The sequence below is a fragment of the Macaca mulatta genome, chromosome 11, assembly GCF_049350105.2.
Source record: "Macaca mulatta isolate MMU2019108-1 chromosome 11, T2T-MMU8v2.0, whole genome shotgun sequence".
Lineage (NCBI taxonomy): Eukaryota > Metazoa > Chordata > Mammalia > Primates > Cercopithecidae > Macaca > Macaca mulatta.
In genome coordinates, this window is record NC_133416.1 from 125,596,995 (window position 1) to 125,615,700 (window position 18,706).

The 18,706-nt window shown below is 37.6% G+C and overlaps 1 protein-coding gene and 1 long non-coding RNA gene across 10 annotated transcripts in view; one reads left to right on the plus strand and one right to left on the minus strand.

The window, feature by feature from the left end:
- Window positions 1-18,706, minus strand: part of TAOK3 (TAO kinase 3) — a 233,109-nt gene that overhangs the window by 166,441 nt on the left and 47,962 nt on the right. The window lies entirely within an intron of this gene.
- On the plus strand, window positions 8,731-12,065 carry LOC144333141 (uncharacterized). The gene is made up of 2 exons (XR_013401540.1): window positions 8,731-10,846; window positions 11,392-12,065. It is a non-coding gene; the product is annotated as an uncharacterized LOC144333141 (long non-coding RNA).

Here is an 18,706-nt window from a genome sequence, read left to right on the forward strand (position 1 = left end):
TTCTTCATGACTGTAAGTAGATGTGAAATTTTTCATAATTTTTATAAAAATCCATACACGGCCGGGCACGGTGGCTCACGCCTGTAATCGCAGCCCTTTGGGAGGCCGAGGCGGGCGAATCACGAGGTCAGAAGACCGAGACCATCCTGACTAACATGGTAAAACCCCGTCTCTACTAAAAATATTAAAAAATTATCCGGGCGTAGTGGCAGGCACCTGTAGTCCCAGCTACTCGGGAGGCTGAGGCAGGAGAATGGCATGAACCCGGGAGGCAGAGCTTGTAGTGAGCTGAGATCGCGTCACTGCACTCCAGCCTGGGCAACAGAGCGAGACTCTGTCTCAAAGAAAAAATAAAATAAAATAAAAATAAATAAATAAATAAATATAAAAATCCATACATGTTTCCCTCAAGTTCTTGAGTCTAAAATTAACGTAGATCTATCCTTACTTTTATTTAGTGGCCCTTAATGTTCACTGAAGAAATATTACTGATACTTAGAGTAACTAAGCCACAATGGTAGGTTCCACAGTTAAAAAATAATTTTACAAATTTTACTTTGGACTTAAAGTAATCATTCCATTGTAAAGTAGTAACATTAAACTTTTGCTCTCAGAGTTTGTTCTACTTCATCAGCGCACTCAAATAGAATGCTCCATAATGAAGAAAATTGTCTATCACTTCATTTGCACTATCCAATAATGGTAGCCATTAACAACATGTGGCTATTAAGCACTTGAAATGTGGCTAGTGCAACAGAAGAACTGAATGTATAAGTGTTTGATTTTAATTAATTTTCATTTAAATAGCTATTCGGCTAGCAACTACCATGTTGGACAACACAGTTCTAGATAGGTCAAAAAACATCAGTAATTATGTGGAAATAGAATAATAATGGTTTGCATAACTAAACTATACAGGTTATATCATTGCCTCAGGAATTGCTGACACATCTCTTGACTAATTGTGCAAGAAGCAATGAGGTTTTGAACACTGTTTTTTACCACTTTATGAATCAACTTTCCCACCTCCTCTTCCCCCCATCTCTGGAGTCCTCATAGTTTTCTCTTTAAAATCATTTGTAAAACAGAAAGCAAAGATCTCAGATCTAACCAGTAGTCTAACTCTGACCTTAGGCTCCCATGGGAATTCAATTATTTTTGTTGGCCTAACCTCTAAGGGATGATGGATTTGCTATCTCTGTGTCCTCCTCCTGCCGACTCCCCCTCCCGCCCTCACATCTTCTCCTCTGACTAGTCACATTTAGTTAGTTTCTTGACCTGCTGCCTTTGTTTTAAACAGGAATGAAAGAGAACCACAACTGGAAACAGAAACTGTTGCATAAAGTTATCAGGTCGCAATGGGAAAAATGAGACTGTGTATGTGTTAAGTGTTTTCTCAGGGTTTAGGACAGCAGCTGCAGCTACCCCTTCTTTCCTCCCACTGTCAGACAAATTTCCAAGCACTGGATAGTAGAGTTACACCACTAGCTAGCTAGCAAAGGTCATGGTATCCTCTATGAACTGTTAATGAAGTTCCGGAAGTTCTTTCCTTAAAAAACAAAAGTTCTGAATGCTGACTCTCTAACCACGGAAATGGTATCTTATTACTAAAACACTAAAAATGTTAAGCTGCATACTGCTCCAGTGAGTAGTCTATAGACTTGTTACCATTTGTACTGGCCATAGTGAAAAAGGGTTTGACACTACATGATAGTTACTGGTACTTGTTCCCAATAGCTGCTTAAAAGAAGCTGTTGGCAAGTTTGACCGCTTTTTTTCTTTTTTTTACATTTAAAAAATAACAACATTAAACACTTACATTTGTAAATGTAAGAAGGTTAAGGCATTCTAAGTCACAGGATGAGATAGGAGGTAGGCACAAGATACAGGACATAAAGACTTTGCTGATAAAACAGGTTGCAGTAAAGAAGCCAAAACCAAAACCCACCAAAACCAAGATGGCAATGAGAGTGACCTCTGGTCGTCCTCACTGCTACACTCCCACCAAAGCCATGACAGTTTACAGATGCCATGGCAACATCAGGAATTTACTCTATATGGTCTAAAAAAGGGAAGCATGAATAATAGACCATTTGTTTAGCATATTATCAAGAAATAACCATAAAAATGGGTAACCAGCAGCCCCCCGGGACTGCTCTGTCTGTGGAGTAGCCATTGGTTTATTCCTTTACTTTCTTAATAAACTTGCTTTCACTTAAAAAAAAAAAAAAATTAAACATTTACATTTGTATAAAGTACTTTCACAAACTTAATCAAATTCAATTATTTTAACAACCCAGTAAGGCAGGAAAATCAGTTATTATTATTCTGATTTTTTATGAGTGCCATCTGACTCCTAGGATAGCAGCATGTTTCCCAGTATGCCAGTACTTCTATCTGGCAAGGGTGCCACCCAAAAATGGTCTCGGGAGAAAGTAGACAGTATAGAAAAGTCTGTAATTTGGCCAGGCACAGTGGTTCACACCTGTAATGGCAGCATTTTAGGAGGCCGAGGCAGGTGGATTACCTGAGGTCAGGAGTTCGAGACCAGCCTGACTAACATGGTGAAACCCCGTCTCTACTGAAAATACAAAAATTAGCCAGGTGTGGTGGCACGCGCCTGTAATCCCAGCTACTTTGGAGGCTGAGGCAAGAGCATCATTTGAACCCGGGAGGTGGAGGTTGCAGTGACCGAGATCACGCCACTGCACTCCAGCCTGGGGAACAAGAGTGAAACTCCGTCTCCAAAAAAAAAAAAAAAAAGTCTGTAATTTACTGCTTTATAATATTTGTTTGGTTGTAATTAATTGAGCTCTCAAACTTAGTTCCTAAAACTTTTTCTTCCCCCTCTTTGAATTATATTATTTTAAATGTTACCGGGCGCGGTGGCTCAATCCTGTAATCCCAGCACTTTGGGAGGCCAAGGTGGGCGGATGACCTGAGGTCAGGAGTTTGAGACCAGCCTGGCCAACATGGCAAAACCCTATCTCTTCTAAAAAGACAAAAATAAGCTGGGCATGGTGGTGCGTGACTGTAATCCCAGCTACTCAGGAGGCTGAGGCAGGGAGAATTGCTTGAACCCAGAGGTAGAGGTTGCAATGAGCTGAGATCGGGCCACTGCATTCCAGCCTGGGCGACAGAGTGAGACTCTATATCAAAAAAAAGAAACAAAAAAACAAAACAAAACAAAAAGCCAACCTTCTAGGGTAGATTCTGTAAAAACTAAAATATGGACATCCTAAGCTCTCAGATGTATAAACAAGTTATAGTTCTAAGTTGCATCTCTTCAATTTTATTTCTTGAAACAACTGCCCTCCTCCCTGCCAATCTACCCTCCCTTCTTGGCTCAAATTGTGTTTGTTTATTTTTTGAATGAAGTATTGCTCTTGTCCCCCAGGCTGGAGTGTAATGGTGCAATCTTGGCTCACTGCAACCACCACCTCACAGGTTCAAGTGATTCTCCTGCCTCAGCTTCCCGAGTAGCTGGGATTACAGGCGCCTGCTACCACGCCTGGCTAATTTTTGCACTTTTAGTAGAGACGGGGTTTCACCATGTTGTCCAGGCTGGTCTCAAACTCCTGACCTCAGGTGATCCGCCTGCCTCAGCCTCCCAAAGTGCTGGGATTACAGGCGTGAGTCACCACGCCTGGCCACATGGTAGTTTTCCTTATCTTCCTCCTGGCTATGTGCTGGGTAGCCGATTATCCGTAATTATTATTGTAGCTCAAAACCTGAGTTTTCCTGTTTCTCTTCTTTTACCATTTTCTTATTCTTTCCCCCCATGGGCAACTCCCTCCCTTCTCATAATTAGCTTAAGACCTTAATGTTGGCTGGGCGTGGTGCTCACACCTGTAATCACAGCATTTTGGGAGGCTGAGGTGGGAGGATCACTTGAGCCCAGGAATTTGAGGCCACAAGATCAGCCTGAGTAACACGGCAAAACCCAATTTCTACAATAAAATATAAAAATTAGCTGGGCATAGTGGCGTGCACATGTGGTCCCTGCTACTTGGAAGGCTGAGGTGGGAGGATTCCTTGAGTCAGGAAGGTGGAGGTTGCAGTGAGCCCTGATTGTGCCACTGCACTCTAACCTCTGTAACTGAGTGAGATTGTGTCTCATAAATAAATAAGCGGAACTTAATGTTTTCTAACAAAGTGGTTTTGATATTTGGTGAGCTATGTATAGATTCTTCTGAAATGTGAAATATGTACATCTTCAAATGTATAAATAAGGTAAGTTCTTCACACACTATGAAGCTTCACAAAAGGTTCCATTTAAATTTGTACCTTGACAAAATTATTGAACTTGGGGAGTATCTCTAAAGTTCAATAGGGAGTATCCCTAATGAGTTAAATCAGCAATATTACATCTGTTCCAAACTGGTATCTCATTTTTCTTGGAGTTCACAGAAAGCAACAAAAAAAGGCAACATAAAAATTATCCACAGTTTTGCTTGGATAGATTTCTATTATCTGCCCATTTAATATATAATATCTATTTGATATAATTTATTAAATGTTTATAATCATCCTTCTATTATATAAATAGGTTTACCACATCTGCTTGGTGATGTTGGTAGCTTTTTTCTTCTAAGGGAGAATATGGAGGAAGGATTTAAAGTACAGGAGGTTGAATGGAGTCAAGAATGTGTAAACCGTATAGTATAGATAGCCTTAATATATTCTGGACTTAGAGTTTTAGGGCAGTGGGAAAACTAATCACATTCATAAGACATTTTGCAACTACATTATTCCCCCACAAATAATAGTTATTTTAATCTATATCTACAAATAATAGTTACGGGCTATATCTACAAAGTTTGTGTAGATATCTACAGATTCTATGGCCCAACTTTTTCTTACAAGTGTTTCATAGGTATTCATGTAGTACTTTTAAAGTACAATTAATGAACTGTGTCCAGCAAAGGCTTGTACTGGCCTTTCCTTCAAAATTAATGCAATAAAACTGTACATTGTTGTCTCAGTAAAAATAAAGGCATCAAGAACTCACAAATAGGGGCCGGGCACGATGGCTCATGCCTGTAATCCCAGCGCCCGAGGCAGGTGGATCACCTGAGGTCAGGAGTTCTAGACCAGCCTAACAAACACGGTGAAAATACAAAAATTAGCTGGATGTGGTAGTGGGTGCCTATAATCTCAGCTACTCGGGAGGCTGAGGCAGGAGAATCACTTGAACTTGGGAGGCAGAGGTTGCAGTAAGCCGAGGTTGTGCCATTGTACTCCAGCCTGGGTGACAGAGAGAGACTCTGTCTCAGAAAAAAAGAAAAAAAAGAAAGAATTCATAAATAAGTTTGTTATAAGGATTTCCACCATGAGATAGGGAAAACTCTTATTAGCCTGAAACATGGCCTGCGGCCCTTCCTCATAGGAATCCCAAGAGACAAAGAATAAATCTCATTTCGAGTTGAATAATAATAATTTTTTTTTTAAAAAAACAGCATTACAGCTATGTAAAGACAGTATTTAAAAACCAAGCAAAACTAAGAAATGGGAAAAAGAAATGGCAGGTGAAGAACTCTTTTCAGAGAATAAAAGTTGTCATATAGCAATGGATGCTGTGTCAGAACATACTGCCAATAAACTTTAAGAAAAAAGGAACTCAATGAAGTTACTGTTATACAAAACAGGAGCTCATAGCAGGGATGTAAGAGTTAATGGAAGATATCGTGAGCCAAAACAGGGAATAAAACATGATTTGGCAGAAGTCAAGAGAGATGTGGGGAGAAAAATAAAACCACTAATGAAATGAAGCTGGCAAGAAGCAGCACAAAGAACTGGCAGTGGTGAAGAAGACGTGGTAAAGGACATGGGTGGAGAATTGAGAAAAGCAGCACAACAATAGCACCTTGAATAAAGTTTTTAAAAACTAGAGTAAATTATAGATTTGAAAGATGAATATATTCAAAATCAGTATCCTTGAAAAACAGAAATATAATTTTTAATCTATAATTTTAAAAAACTTTCTAGAAATGAAAATAAACTTGAAGCTACAGACTGAAAAGGCACACAGAACCCAGGGGAAATAGGCACAGAATACTTAAACATTGAGACATAGCCTAATTAAGTTACTAAATTCCAAAGATTAAAATAAGGGCTCAACATTAAAAAAATTCTAGTCCCTTAATTTAAGACTACTTTAAAGCCTATAGAAAAAATATGGCTAAATTATATAAGCAAGTATAATTTTAAAAATAAACAATGCTAAGATTTTAGATAACAGTTACCCATAATGTTCCTATAACCTACAACTAACCATACATTGGACAATTAAAATAAATTAAGATTTTTCTTGGTCTGGGGAAGTAGACGGTAGCGAGGGATATTTCTTGAAATTATTTATTAAAGGCTTATTACTAATATTTAATTCAATAAGCATCACAACCTACAAATGTTTTATAATAGAATTATTCACAAAATCCACAAGACAGCTTATGTTAGCCTGATTTTACACATGAAGAAATGAAAGCAAAGCTAAAGGAAATTAATTGTCCATAGTTGCATGTTGAATCATCAGAAACAGGAGAGTATCACTTCTAGTACAATTTTTTGTTTGTCTTTAACAGCTTTTGTCACAACCTTGCACTCTGACATTATTTTTGGCTACTGGATAACACCGATCTTAACTAGAGGCCTGTAGTATCATGATCTAACACAACAAAACAATAATGAGTGTTGAAAGACTGAGGAGAAAAAAATACATTTGGGGAAACACAACAGATGTGAATTCCATCAATCAAAAATGCTAATCTGCTGCTGAGGCTCTATTTTGCTGAGCCCTGTATTAAAGTCTGGAGTGAAAATAAAACTGAACCAAAAATCCCTAACACTAAAGAGGGAAAAATGCAGAAAACAGGCTAAATAGCTATTTTAAAAGAGTTAAAAGCAAACAAAATGAAATCTTTAAAAACTGAAAATTTAAAAATCGTACATAAAGAGATAGCCATCCAACTAGGGATAATGCTAGATCCTAGTAGGACAGTCAGGCAAGACATTACGGAAGACAGACATTTTCAGCTCTATTACAAAGAAAGAGAATGGTTGTTTATTTTCTTTTCTCTTCTTTTTTATTTTTTATTTTATTTTATTTTATTTTTTGAGATGGAGTTTTTGCTCTGGCTGGAGTGCAATGGCATGATCTTGGCTCACTGCAACCTCTGCCTCCTGGGTTCAAGTGATTCTCCTGCCTCAGCCTCCCAAGTAGCTGGGATTACAGGCACCTGACACCATGCTTGGCTAATTTTTGTATTTTTAGTAGAAATGAGGTTTCACCATGTTGGCCAGGCGGGTCTCAAACTCCTGATCTCAGGTGATCCACCCGCCTCAGCCTCCCAAAGTGCTAAGATTACAGGAGTGAGCCACTGCACAGGCTGAGAAAGGCTGTTTCTTATAACTTCACCCAAGACTGAGACCCTCTAATATTCAAAAGGGTTTTATTTTGTCAAAAGTAACCTCATGGTAAGGTTGTATCAGACACTTGAACAGTAAACTTTCACATTACAGAAATGACCAAACTGTCCATAATTTAAGGCTAAAATTTAGGGAAAAGAAAATCAAATCTATATTAAAGAATAACCAGAAGAACTTCTTACGTAAAAGTCAAAGTGGAATAAGTAATTATGGATTTATCTTATTTGGCGACTGAGTCAAAGAAGTTAATTTATCCTTATCGCCACTGAAGTCGTCTTTGCTCTTTTGCACAGTATAGTATTTCTCAAATTGTTCTCCTTGCCATGCCTCTAATCCTGCCTGCCTTTCTCTGGAAGTAATAAAATGCAAGAGCCCATTAGTGAAGAGAACAAAAAGCCTAACAAGGAAGTTCTAGGTCCTTCCAAGGCCACAAAATGCAAATCTTTTAACAGTGACATTTTAGTTTCCATCACAGTACACACTACCTATGTATCTTCTAGAGCAGTAACTGCATATTTGCTAGGATTTCCTGAAATTAACATTACAGGAAGCCTCCAACTTGCAAAAAGTTGGGTTCCGAAAGTTCACTTCTCAGCTAAGTATCTGTAACTCTGAATATGCTTTTATCCAAAATCAATGTTTCATATGGAATTTAGGTTTTCAGGTTAGTCCACAAAGGGTTTGTCCCTAAAGCAAATTCATTATCTTATTTTGCATTTTAAAATATCTTTTAAAAATGCTATTGAGATACAACTAATTATGCAAATCAAAAAATATTGAGTAATAACTCTAAAACACGATCGTGAATTAAGATGGAGTGCATAAAAATGACATGGTAAATGGAGACTTGAGGATATCCTGAACTTAACTTTTGGATTATTTGAGGATTTTGGGAACTAGTGACATTAGTTCTTTATTAGATCTAATTTCATTTTAAAATGTATGACTCTTATTTCTCTTGAAATACAATAAATCATTAGCACTAAAACCACAGAACATCCAAGGTTGGAAAAGACTTCAGAGATCATATTCAATCTGACCTTAACTTGGAGTTGGAGAAATTGAGACTTATATGGATGAACTAACCTGACGTAAGTTATCCAACTAATTAGTTCTGGAGCTGAAATCCCATCCTGTGTCTTTTCTACCATAAAGATGCTTTTCAGTTATTATCAAGACCAGGTTTTTGCTCAGAATTAGGTGAAAAAAATTACTACAACCGTGTTATCAGCATAATTTAGCAATATCTAGTGAAGTTGAAGATGTGCATGACTATTGCATGGGCACATGAAGGAGTTTTTTCTTCTTTCTTTCTTTCTTTTTTTTTTTTTTTTAAGATGTAGTCTCTCTCTGGCCCCGGCTGGAGTGCAGTGGCACGACCTAAGCTCGCTGCAACCTCTGCCTCCCGGATTCAAGCAATTCTTCTGCCTCACCCTCCCCAGTAGCTGGGATTACATGCATGTGCCACCACCCTGGCTAACTTTTATACTTTTAGCAGAGATGGGGTTTCACCATGTTGGTCAGGCTGGTATTGAACTCCTGACCTCAAGTGATCCACCTGCCTTGGCCTCCCAAAGTGCTGGGATTACAGCGTGAGCCACCACACTCAGCAGGAGTTTTTTCATAATGGTAAAAAATGAGCAATGTATTAAACATCCATCACTGGGGGAAAGGATAACATATAATCATCTGAGGTAATGCCATGTTGTAATTTAAATCAATGAGCTAAATCTAAATTTATCTGTATAGACATATCTCAAAAACACAATAAAGGAAAAACCAAGTTGAAGAATCATATGCAGGCTATATTCAAATTTATGCAAATTTTAACACACCCACAAAAATGTATTGTTTGTAGCGCACATAAATAAGAGTACAAATGGTAAAAAGAACAACATGCATCACCTTCAGGAGAGTAGATGGATTTGGGGTGGATGGAAAATAATGGGATTGGAAAGAAGTACAAAGGAGACTCCAAATGTACGTTTTTATTTCTTTAAAAAATTAATTCTGAGAGATAGGATCATGGATATTGCTTATATTCTGCAAGTTCAAAATATTTTGTTAATATTTTAAAAAATAAAATAATCCTCCTCCCCCCAAAAAGGAAAATCTAAAAATAAAAGCGATAGGATTGAACAATTATTTGAAGTAATTATGACAGTCTTGGGAAAGAGGGAATACATAACACGCACATGAGAGAAAAAAATTGATTGGGGTAAAAGGAGCCAAATGCAAGTATAAACGACAAAGGAAAATTGAAACAGATAGTAAATAAAGGAGATTGTGAATTTTGGATCAGATAGTTCTCCAGGCTCACCATGAGGTAAACGGTATTGACTCAAGACAGCTTGGTTGCTGCTGGGATATTTTTACAATGCGAAAAGGAGTAGGGAGGTTATCAGGAGGTACTGATACCAAGAGGCATACTGGCAAAGATCCCAAGGGGAATTTATGTAATGGGACATCATGTACATGTGATTTAGAGACTGCCTCTAATTATTTGATTTCTTATATCTTCCTTCAATTTATTCCTAATAATGGGTGATTCTGCCTTCTTAAATATATTTATGCGCAGTGTCTGGTTTAAAAATGTTCAAGTAAAGTAATCTAAAAAATGGCCTAATGATCATGGATTTGTTAATGTAAATCTCACCTTTTAACTTCCCTTTAACCATAGCATACTCATAAGAGTCTGGTTAAATATACTAGTTTACATACTGTCCTACTGAAAGAGCTCCTGCTCTATTTGGCATAAATTATTTTTATTCATAAAAGGTAAGATGGTAAAAAAATATTTTGCCTCAATGACATCATTTTTTTTTTTACTCTCTCTTAGAGATGGGGACTTGCTCCGTCATCCAGGCTGGATTGCAGTTGTACAATCTCGGACCACTGCAGCCTCCTACCCTCAGCCTCCTGAGTAGCTAGGACCACAGTCGTGTGCCACCCTGCCTGGCTAGTTTTTTGGGGTTTTTTAGACTGTCAGTAAAGACAAGCTCTTACAATGTTGTCCAGGCTGGTCTCGAACTTCTGGCTCAAGCAATCCTCCTGGTTCCGCCTCCCAAAGTGCTGGTATTACAGGCATGAGCCATCGTGGCTGGCCAATGACATGATCTTATATCTAGAAAACCCTAAACAACTCACACATACAAACTGTTAGAGCTATTAAATAAATTTAGCAAAGTTGCAGGGTATAAAAATAACAACATCAGTTGTATTTCTATATACTGGCAATGAACAATCTGAAAAGGAAATTAAGAAAACAATCTATAATAAGAGCAAAAAGAATAATTATTCCTCCTTGGAATAAATTTAACCAAGGAAGCGTAAAAACGTGCACAATGAAAACTACAAAACATTGCTGGGGCCGGGTGGGGTGGCTCACACCTGTAATCTCAGCATTTGGGAGGCCGACGTGGGTGATCGCTAGACCTCAGGAGTTCGAGACCAGCCTGGCCAACATGGCGAAGCCCCGTCTCTACTAAAAATACAAAAATTAGCTGGGTGTGGTGGTGCACGCCTGTAATTCCAGCTACTTGGGAGGCTGAGGCAGGAGAATTGCTTGAAACTGGGAAGCAGAGGTTGCAGTGAGCCGAGATTGTGTCACTGCAAGCCGGCCTGGGCAACAAAGTGAAAGTTTGTCTCAAAAAAAAACAAAAAAAAAAAAACAAAAACTGCTGGGAGATTTATATATTTTTTTTAAGACGGAGTATCGCTCTGTCACCCAGGCTGGAGTGCAGTGGCCAGATCTCTGCTCACTGCAAGCTCTGCCTCCCGGGTTCACGCCATTCTCCTGCCTCAGCCTCTTGAGTAGCTGGGACTACAGGCGCCTGGCACCACACCCGGCTAATTTTTTGTATTTTTAGTAGAGACGGGGTTTCACCGTGTTAGCCAGGATGGTCTCGATCTCCTGACCTCGTGATCTACCCACCTCAGCCTCCCAAAGTGCTGGGATTACAGGCATGAGCCACTGTGCCCAGCCAGAAATTTTTTAAAGACCTAAATAAATAGAAAGACATTATGTGTTCAAGAACTAGAAAACTTAATATTGTCAAGGTGACAATACGACCCCAAACAATATACAGATCCAACACAATTTGTATCAAAATCCCAATGGTGTTTTGTACAGAAATGGAAAAACCTGTCCTAAAATTCATACGAAATTTCAAAGGCCCCAGAATAGCAAAAATAATCTAAAAAACAAATAAAAATAAAAACCAGTTGGAGGACTCACATTTCCTGCAGCTTACTACTGGACTAAGGATAGACATATACAGACCAATGGAATAGAACTGACAGCCCAGAAATAAACACTCATATCTACAGCAAATTGATTTTCAACAGGGGTGCCAGGACAACAGGGAAAGGTCAGTCTTTTCACCAAATGGTACTGGGATAACTGGATATCCATAGGCAAAAAAATGAAGTTGGGCCCTTACTTTATACTATATACAAAAATTAACTCAAAATAGATCAAAGACCTAAATAAGAGATAAAGCTATAAAACTCTTTTTTTCTCTCTCTTTTAGATGGAGTCTCGCTATGTCACCAGGCTGGAGTGCAGTGACGCGATCTCGGCTCATTGCAACCTCCATCTACTGGGTTCAAGCGGTTCTCCTGCCTCAGCCCCCCAAGTAGCTGGAACTACAGGCATCTGCCACCACGCCCAGCTAATTTTCGTATTTTTAGTAGAAACGGGGTTTCACCAGGTTGGCCAGGATGATCTCCATCTCTTGACCTCGTGATCTGCCTGACTCGGCCTCCTGAAGTGTTGGGATTACAGGCGTGAGTCATTGTGCCCGGCCAAAACTCTTAAATATAAGGACAAATCTGCAAGACCATGGATTTGGCAATGATGTCTTAATTAAAACCACAATGAGATACCACCTCACACCTGTAAGAATAGTTTTTATCAAAAAGACAAAAGATAATCGTTGGTGAGCATGTAGAGAAAAGGGAACCCTTGTACACTGTTAGTGGGAATGTAAATTAGCACAGCCATTATGGGAAGCAGTATGGAAGTTTCTCAAAAAATTAAAATTAGAACTACCATACGACCTGGTAATCCCACTAATGATACATATCCAAAGGAAATGAAATGAATATGTGAAAAAAGTATCTACTTTTCCATGTTAATTGCAACATTATTCACAACAGCTAAGATAAGGAATCAATCCAAGTGTCCATCAGTGGATGAATGGAAAATGTGGCGTATGTACACAATGGAACTATTCAGCCTTAAAAAAGAAGGAGATACTGTCATTTGCAACAACATGGATGAACATAGAGAACATTACACTAAATAAAATAAGGCAGGCACAGAGAGACAGAAATTGTATGATCTCATTTACATGTGGTATCTAAAAAAAACAGAACTCAGAAGCTGAGAATACAATGGTGCTTTCCAGGGCCTGGAGAGGTGAGGAATTGGAGAAATATTGGTCAGAAGATACAAATTATCAGCTGAAATCTGGTGACGGATATGTTAACTAGCTTGATGTATTCATTCTACAATATATGCATGTATCAAAACATCACATTGTGTACCACAAATACAATTTTTCATTTGTCAATTATAAAATAAATATTTTAAAAGCAAAAAACCCCTCAACAATAAAATGACACCAAAAGCTTTTACAGGAAAGAAACAAAAGGAAAATAAATTGGACTTCACTAAAATTAAGAACTTATGTGTATCAAAGGACACTATCAAGAGTGAGAGAGAAAATATTTGCAAATCATAAACCTGATAAGAATTTAGATAATAATCTAAAATTATTATATTAGAAACCTGACAAGAATCTAGAACATATAAAGAACGTCTGTAACTTAACAACAAAAAGACAAACGATCCAATTTTGAAATGAGAACTAGAAAACTTAATATTGTCAAGGACTTGAATAGACATTTACTCAACGAAGATGTACAAATGGCCAATAAACACATGAAAAAATGCTTATCATTAATTATTAGGGAAATGCAAAACCACGATATCATTTTATACTCATTAAGATGACTATAATTTAAAAAAAAACAGAAAATAGTAAGTGTTGGTGAGGATGTGAAGACACTGGAACCCTTTCGCACACTACTAGTGGGAATATAAAAGGATGCAGCCTCTATGGAAAACAGTTGAGCAGCTCCTCGAAAAGTTATACATAGAATCACCATGACTCAGCAACTCTACTCCCATTTATATACCCCAAAGAATTGAAAACAGGGACTCAAACAGATACTTGTATGCCAGTGTTCATACCAGCACTATTCACAATAGCCAAAAGGTGGAAACAAAGTTAAGTGTCCATCAGCAGACAGATACACAGATGAACAAAATGGGGGCAATAGATACAGCAAAATATTACTTAGTCATAAAAAGGAATAAAGTACTGATAGATGTCACAACATGCATGAACGATTGTGGCTAAGTGAAAAAAGCCAGACCAAAAGACAAATATTATATGATTCCACTTGTATGAAATATTTAGAATAGGCAAAATTCATACATGAAATATTTAGAATAGGCAAAATTTGTACAGATAGAAAATAGATAAGAGGTTATCAGGGGCTAGGCAGAGAGGAGGAAATGGGGAGTAAGTGCTTAACAGGTACACAATTTCTGCTTGCGATGATGAAAAAGTTCTGGAAATAGATAGTGGTGACATTCTCATAATTATTTCCTTATGACAAGTTCCTACAAGTAGCTGGGTATGGCGGCTCTTGTCTGTAACCCTCGCACGTTGGGAGGATCGCTTGAGCCCCAGGTATTCGAGACAAGCCTGGGCAATGTAGCAAGACTTCATTTCTTAAAAAAAAAAGTATATAATAATTAAGATACTGAACAATACTCTAATATACTTGATTATCAATCCATCTCTGGGTAATTTGCTGAAAGCCCAAGGCAAATAAATGTATCAGTTTATAGTCACTACTATTTTACAAACAAAATAATTAGTAATAGTTATAATTGAATGGATACATACTGGCCAGTCACACTAGACTACAAGCTATTGAGACCAGGGTTATTTTATTATTAAAGAAACAAAAAACAAAAAGGACTTCTGGTTAGCCCGCTGCTTTATACAACTGCTTAAACAATGCTGTTTAAACTAAAAGAACCTTTACACTGCTAGAAGTTTGTGAAAAAAGAAGGTCCCCAAGCTGAATATTTTAGAGTCAGAGTAGAATAATTGAAAATGAATCATACTGCTATTTATAATGATAATTACAGCATAGTTTGTAATAGAAAACAATTGGAAACAACCCAAATGTCCATCAAAAAGGAACTGGTACAATTACACACTTTTCTAATGTGTAGCTAATATAACAAGAAGCAGATCTATAGGAAGTCCTACTAAAGTACTATTAAGTAATATGTAATGTGCATATGTATATGCACAATGTGATTATGTTTTAAAATAATGTTACTAATATAAACAACATTAAAAAAGATCATGGAAAAATCTAGAAGAACATACCCAAACTGCTTATAGTGGCTATATGTTAGGGAAAAGGTTGGTATGGTTTGTAACTTTTATATTTGATTGGGGACATCTCCTTTCTATGTTGTATATTACTACATTGTTTAACACTGTTATTGTTTAACATGTATACATGCAAATATACACACACACAAACACACACACACACATTTTTTTTTTGAGAGAGAGAGGGTCTCACTCTTTCACCCAGGCTGGAGTGCAGTGGCACAATCACGGCTCACTGCAACCTCGACCAGACAGGCTCAAGCTATCCTCCCAACTAAGCACTCTGAGTAGCTGGGGCTACAGGTGCACGCCACCATATCTGGCTAGTTTTCATATTTTTTGCAGAGATGGAGTTTTGCCATGTTGCCCAGGCTAGTCCTGAACTCCTGGGCTCAAGCAATCCTCCTACCTCGGTTTCCCAAAGTGCTGGGATTACAGCCACTGCGCCTGGCTGCAAGTATGTTTTTCATAAAAAAGTTCGAACAAGAAAACTAGTCATTTTGCCTTCAACTCATAATTAAAATGTATGCTTCAGCAATGAAGTTAGATTACAAGACATTTCAAAAAAAGAGAACCTAAAATTTCAGAAAAATAATTTTTCTACCATCATGTATATTTTTACCAAGTACATAATTTCCATTTTCTTTGTTGTTTCACTTATTTGAGATGGCAGTGTTGTTACAAAAGGACCTTATAATATGTCATCGCTATTTTTGTGAGTATATTTTATTTTTGTAATTTTTTTTTATTTTTTAGACGGAGTCTCACTGTCTCCCAGGCTGGAGTGCAGTGGTGCGATCTTAGCTCACTGCAAGGTCTGCCTCCCGGGTTCACGCCATTCTCCTGCCTCAGCCTCCTGAGTAGCTGGACTACAGGTGCCCCCCACTAAGCCCGGCTAATTTTTTGTATTTTGCAATACGAAATACAAATACAAATACAAAATATTTTGTAAGCCAGGTCTCGATCTCCTGACCTTGTGATCCGCCCGCCGCAGCCTTCCAAAGTGCTGGGATTACAGGTGTGAGCCACCATGCTCAGCCGTAAGTTTTAAAAAAGAAAAAAAAAACACACACACAGACACACACGTATATGGTGGTGGAAAAGATACCATTAACAATTGCATTAACAACAACCAACCCAAAAAATCCAGGAATAAATTTAAAAGCAATGTGTAAGAACTGGGATGGAAGAAAATTATAAAATGTCACAAAAGATAGAAAATTTGGGCCGGTGTGGTGGCTCATGCCTGTAATCCTAGCCCTTTGGGAGGCCGAGGCAGGCGGATCACTTGAGGCCAGATCAAGACCAGCCCAGCCAACATGGCGAAACCCCGTCTCTACTAAAAATACAAAAATTAGCTGGGTGTGGTGGCTCATGCCTATAATCTCAGCTACTCCGGAGGCTGAGGCAGGACAATTACTTGAACCTGGGAGGCAGAGGTTGCAATGAGCTGAGATCGCGCCACTACCCTCCAGCCTGGGCAGCAGAGTGAAACTCTGTCTCAAAAAAAAAAAAAAAAAAAAAAAATTTGAACAAAGACATTGCTTTCGTTCTTTGATGATTACTCAATATTGAATAATTATTTCTCCTTAAATTAATCTATATATTATATGAAATTCCAATAGATTTCCTTTTAAACTGCTTAAAATTTGATATAGAACTGTGGTCAGAAAACTTTTCTATAAAGCTCCTGTAATCTTTTAGGCTTTGTGGGCCACACGATCTCTGATATAACTATTCAACTCTGTGTTGTAGTGTGAGAGCAGCCATAGGTAATAATAATAAATGAGCGTGTGTTCCAATAAAACATTACTTATGAACATTGAAATGTGAATTTCATATAATCTTCCCATGTCAAGAACTGTCATTCTTGTGATTTTTTTCCCCCAAACATTAAAAAATTTAAAATTCTTTTTTTGTTTTGAGACGGAGTCTCGCTCTGTTGCCCAGGCTGGAGTGCAGTGGCGTGATCTTGGCTAACTGCAACCTCCGCCTCCCAGGTTCAAGCAACTCTCCTGCCTCAGCCTCCCGCGTAACTAGGATTACAGGTGTAAGCCATTTTAGTATTTTTAGTAGAGATGGGGTTTCACCATGTTGGCCAGGCTGGTCTCGAACTACTGACCTCGGGTGATCCACCTGCCTCAGTCTCCCAAAGTACTGCGATTACAGGCATGAGTCACCCCGCCTGGCCTTAAAAACCATTTTAAGCATCCAGGTTATACTAAAACAGGCAGCACAACAGATTTAGTCTGTAGATTATAGTTTGCCAACTCCTGATCTGGAAGAATAATCATCCCATAAACAGCCAGGTAAATTCAGGTAAAAAGAAAAAATGTGTCATGAAGAAGGTCTTGTCCTATTGGGTAGTAAAACAAATTGTAAACCAACAACATATCAGATATTGAGATCTGGCAATGAAATAGAGAGAAAGATCAATGAAACAGAACAGGGTCTCAAAAACAGAACCAAATACATATAGATATTTAATATATATATTGCCTTTCAAATCAGGGTAAGGATAAATTAATTATTAAATAAAATGGCATAAGGACAGGTGAGTAGTCAAAGTAAAAAAATGTACACTCCTTCTCCACACCAAAATAATTTTGATTTTTACGTAGGAAAAAATAAAACCATTAAGCCACTAAAAATATGGGGGAATATTTTTAGAATTTCAGATTTTAAGTATAACACAAAATGCAGAAACTCAAAGAAATACTTATTAATTTTGCTATACAAAAATGTAAATCTCTAGGATGATGTTGGGGGGAAATAAGATGATAACTTCAGCAGAGGTGCAGAGAACAACAGTTTAGTACTCAAATAGAATAGGATAGGTATATATGTACTGACCTTATATAATATTAAGTGGAAAAAGCATGTTGCAGAACAGTATATGTCATAAAATCTCATTTTTATTTAGGAAATGATATGCATATAATCATATATGGGTTTATGTAGGTGATGTAGTATTTCACTGTGGTCTGGAGCAGGAGATCACAGGGATCTTATAGGGAGATCTTCATGAAAAAGATGAGATTAATAGACTACCTGATACATCTGAACAAATTAAGAGGAATAACTTATGGGAATGAATTAATACAAATAAATAATGAAGCAATTGTTTACCCTGGGGAAAACAAAATGCTACACAGAGAAAGTACAATAGTCCACTAAAAATCACAGCTGTGAATAATACAGTCATAATAATGTAAGCACTGTCTGTTGAACTAACAAAAAATTATGATATAACTATATCTGGAAGATGGAGGGGAAATGTGTATGTGTAAAAGTCAATTTCTCATCTTTCATCAAAAATGGAAATATTCAGATAGCAGTATAAATATGATGTTTAGAAACATGGAGAAAAAATCAGAAAAAACATCTATATAACTTTAAAGCGATTGCTTCTGAGAAACAGTAATTGGATACGGGAATGTAGATAAGAGGCAGAAGACAGTCGTTTTTCATCATAAGACTTGAAAATGTTGACTTTTTAAACTGTAGAAATATGTAATACATACACAGATCAAGCATCTATCATTTGTGTTAGGAACATTCCAATTCCACTCTTTTAATCATTTTAAAATACACAACAGGTTATTGTTGACTGGAATCACTCTGTTGTGCTATCAAATACTAGATCTTATTCATTCCATGTAACTATATCTTTGTATCTATTAACCAACCATGGGTAATACTTCTTCCTCCTTCACCTGCCTTCCCTGCTATCCTTCCCAACCTCTGGTAAACATCATTCTAGTTTCTATCTACATGAGTTCAATTGTTTT